The sequence below is a fragment of the Hibiscus syriacus genome, unplaced genomic scaffold, assembly GCF_006381635.1.
Source record: "Hibiscus syriacus cultivar Baekdansim isolate YM2019G1 unplaced genomic scaffold, ASM638163v2 tig00110937_pilon, whole genome shotgun sequence".
NCBI classification, from domain to species: Eukaryota; Viridiplantae; Streptophyta; class Magnoliopsida; order Malvales; family Malvaceae; genus Hibiscus; species Hibiscus syriacus.
Genome location: NW_024062922.1, coordinates 246,628 through 251,403, shown reverse-complemented (window position 1 = coordinate 251,403; position 4,776 = coordinate 246,628). Strand labels below are relative to the sequence as shown.

At 28.3% G+C, this 4,776-nt stretch overlaps 1 pseudogene; it reads left to right on the top strand.

Annotated features, from left to right (window-relative positions):
* Positions 1–2,128: 2,128 nt before the first annotated feature.
* On the top strand, positions 2,129–2,935 carry LOC120147327 (annotated as a pseudogene).
* Positions 2,936–4,776: the final 1,841 nt, after the last annotated feature.

Here is a 4,776-nt window from a genome sequence, read left to right as displayed (position 1 = left end):
GATTCGAGTTCGAATCTCTGTAGCTGCATGATAAGTGTACATTGTCCATAAATTAAAAAAAAAATTATGATCAGATACTACCTTATAATCACCCAGACTATTTAAAAGAAAATATTCTTAAATAAAAATAAAAAAGTTGAAGATGAAATTGAAAATTAGTGAATCATTGAAGATTAATCTTTTATTATATCTTAAATAAACATAGATTTTTGGAAAATAATGTCACATGTCAATTAACGATTGGTCAAAGGATTTACTTCAGATTTCGTAATAGAAATGGACAAATCCATTAGTAGTAAAAAAATATTATGTATGAAATTAAAAATTAAAAATAATTATATAACATTGATAAATTAAATATAACTCATGTATGAAATAGATATTTAACCCTTTATTTTAATGACACCGGTGGAATCTGATTGTACATTATTTTAATAAAAGCACCTAAAAGTAACTTTAACTTTTTCATGTTTTTAATATCACTAAAATATAAAGGTTTTTTAATTGAAAATCGTAATGCTGATGGGTAAGAAGGATTGCTGAATTTATTAATAATTTAACAATTATTTAAAACGTTTTTTAAAAAGAAAATTTGTAATTACCATTATTTTTTCGGAAGCGAATTTTAGCACAATGGCAGCCAACTCATAGTGAAAAAATATAAAGTAAAAAAGAAAATCTTTAAGGGAACCAAGTTCTTAACTTGACCTATCAGTTCATACATCAAATTCATGTAATTAGTGACGGAATTCCAATTTTTTCCACTCTCTTTTATAACCATTGTATCCAATTTATTAATTAAATAATCTAAACCGAAATATTGTAGAGATGAGAGTGGTTATCTAAACTCAACTTATTCCATTCAAAAATGTCAAAATTTAAATCTTTTATTTTATTTAAAGGACTTAATATTTTCATTCCACTAGATTAACGGGTTGTTAATAATTTTTCTCTACTATCTTTAGGTATGGTTAGATTTTCTTTGAAGTTATATAATCTAACTATAAAAGAGGACAATGAAATGTACTCGAGAATAAAACCCAATTCTAGATGGATGAAGGTTTTAGCTTCTTATACACATATATCTTATAAATAGTAATAAAAGTATTTTACAAATATTTATTATTTTAAAAACAATTTACTTTTATATTTTATTTGAGTTGATGCCTAATTAACTAATAATACCAATTCAGTGAATGATTTTAATATAAATATAGACATCTCAACAAAATAGAATAACCTTTAGCCTAGTTGATGATAATAAAATGGATATACCATATGTAGGTAATTCACCTCTTCTAATTTGAATAGAGAATTATTGTCATAAATCGAACAGTAACAGATTGATGGTACTGATTATATAATAGTAAATTTAGTAAACAGAAGTTTAAAATATTTTCGAAGAAGAAGAAAAATGGAGCAGCTTTTACATATCATTGTGATTTATATATTAACTCCCTTCTCGCATATATGTCAAGTATAGAGTCATAATTATTGTGTATATAGACCGCAATCTTCAATTATTAAATGCGATCTGATAAATCTTTCGAGTTTATCAAAGGTCTTAACAAATGTCTTGTCAAGAATTCTTAATTTTTATTTGTTGGATTTAACATCTTCAAATATATATATATATATACCAAATCTAAATTTAATAATTTCTTCCAATTCTTTTTTGCCTATATCAATCTCATAGTTTAACATTTTTTTTTCTCAATTTGGCATATAAACTTAAATCTAGTCCTTTTGATAGAGTGACACTCTAAAATTATGTTACATCATCATCCATTTTTTTCAATTAAAACTAATACAATAAAAAGGTGAGAGTTAAATTAGATAATATTATTAACTTTAAAGACATAATATTTTATAATTTTTATTAATTTAGATGATTACAAATAATAATTAAAATTTACTTAATCAAGTAAAATAAATAAATAAAAATATGGGTTACAATATGAGCATCAAACGAGTCTAAGGAACCAAAACTTCATGTATCTTTCCTAGGCTCCAAATTCTCAATCAATTTGACAATTTTGGGACATATATTACTTTTGAATGTTAGAACAGTAATGATGTGGACAAAAAGCTCACCATCTGCTTTTCCACGCCACCTGCCTTCTTCTTGGCTCTGGCGGCTACTCCATTGATCCCTTCACATGCCCATACCAACGCCATGCCCCCCTTCCATTTTCCATTCACTTTTCCTTTACCTTTTTCTTTAACACATTATATATTCATATATATAACACTGCTCCCAAACACCCTATAACCCCAAACTTATCTGATCTGTTTTATCCGCCGTCTCTGTCCGTTGTCTGGATCATCTGTTTGTCGATCTAAATGGTGACGGCTACCCAAGAAGCAGGGCAAGGGATCAAGCTGTTCGGAACAACGATTACGTTGCATGGAAGACAAGTAAAAGAAGAAGAGCAAAACAAAGCCGATCATCCCACGGCGGATAAGAGGCCGGACAAGATCATACCGTGCCCTAGATGCAACAGCATGGAGACCAAGTTTTGTTACTTCAATAACTACAACGCTAACCAGCCTAGACACTTCTGCAAAAGTTGCCAAAGGTACTGGACCGCAGGCGGAGCCCTTCGGAATGTTCCGTTCGGGGCCGGTCGACGGAAAGCCAAGCCACCGGTTTTTGGTTTCGGTGGGTTCCATGAAGGGCGTTTGTATGATGGTTCTAGTGAGGTGCAGCAGTTTGAGTTGGAAGGGATGGTGTTGATGAGTGGCGTTTAGCCGCAGCGGACGGTGGTTTCCAGCAAGTTTATCCGATGAAGCGGAGGAGAATAAGCTGCTCAGGTGGTCAACCATATTGATATTCAGTAGTAGTTCTTCTTATATATTTATCTTTTCTTTTTAATTTGATTGCAAAAGTTTCAACAAAGATTAAAAATTTGTATGAACTAAAGATCAATGTAAATACAGGCTGATCTTTGAATAATTAGTCTTCAAATATTATCAATTAATATGAGGCGTATAAATGTCTAAAAATATTTTCCTTTACACAAAATTCAAACTAGTATAATATTTTTATAAATTTTTTACATTAGAAATAATTACACAAAAAAATTCACATTCAAAAACCTATTGAATGGTCTAAGGGATAAAAAAATATTGTTCTTCTTAGAGAATGTCGTTAAAAAATTTAACGGTGATGTTGACGTGTCACTATAATATAATACTATGTTATCATTTAAAAAATAAAAAAATGTAAGTCAATTATTCTGTTAATTTTTTAATGGTAAGGTATCAAATTGAAACATAAACTAAACGTTAAATATAATTTTGAAAAAAAATAAAATTTAAGTATAAATAGCAAATAAATAATAATTTAGGTATTAAATGTGTAGTTTATCCTAACAATATGAGATCACCGGCAAAGTTGATCAATGGATATGGATGCCGAATCATCATCATTATCATGCTCTTCGTAAATCTTTGATCATGCACGTGCTATAAATTGGATGGAATCAGAAAGTGGCAAATACAAAAAGGGATTTATGTAATCTAATGTAAACGTTAAGACTTCTTGGCAAAAAGCCTTGGAAAATTTATAATCTTATCGGTTAAATAAATATTTCATAGAAAACACTTTTAAATTTTAACGTTACAAAAAGAGAAAATTGAGATAAAAATATATTTATAATAAATTTGTTTAATGTTTAAATTAAATTTATTAATTAAATGAAAATATATTTTCCCTTTCCTTTTGATTCATGTGCAACGTTATTGATGAAGTTTGGGTAAATAAATTTTATTGTATTTGGATCGCAGACTTAAATATATTATAAGTATTAGTTCCATGATTTATAATAATAATAATAATAATAATAATAATAAATTTTAACTATAATTATTTAGATATTGTATTATAATTATAATTGAAGTCATATTTATAAGTAACAAAAAATGATGATTTATTTCATCGTTTTAAAGATGAAAAGTATCTGTTTAGATTTTTTTAACTTGTCGACAACGCACGTAAATCTTACAGTTATAGACGATGCAACTTGAAATTTAAACCTCTAAGAATATCAACATTTCTTTTCATTACTGAGGTCACTTAATGTCTAAATCATACGAAATATTTTCCATTATTCACATTTTGTTATTATACCACATGTTTGGTTAAGTCATTTAAATATATTACAATTTATTATTGAATGCTTCACCAAATTAAGATTCGAAGAACATAGTCGAATTCATATCCATAGGTAGATCAAGAACCCTCCTGCCCGAAGGAGGAGACCAACATACAAGAAACTATCACAATCTCAACCAACATAAATCCAGAAAGAATAAGAACAATATATAATTCCATGAGAAAGGGTTAAGTTTTGTGAAACAAATTTGGTTGGAAAAGGAAAGTTGGAGAGGATTGGTGCCAGGTTCATGGATGAAAACAGTTGCAATGAATGGACACTAAGAAGGTGCTTGAGAATTCGTGGATGGAATTGAATTTGGTGATATATGTGTACCACATGTAAAGCAACAATAAAACAAAACAGATCCAGCTCCCCCGTTACCACTCAACCATCGTATGGTTCAAAACACTTGGATGTAATGATGGAGCTGGAATCTATTAAATAACTCGACTCTTATCTAATTTACATTTAATTATTGATCTGATGACTATAAAGCAGATAAAATATTTTTTATCTTTTATGTTTATAGTTTTTTTTTATTAATTTAACCTTAATTTGTTTTAAAATATATCTTTAATTGAACAATAAAATTTACAAATACCGAAAGTTATTTTAA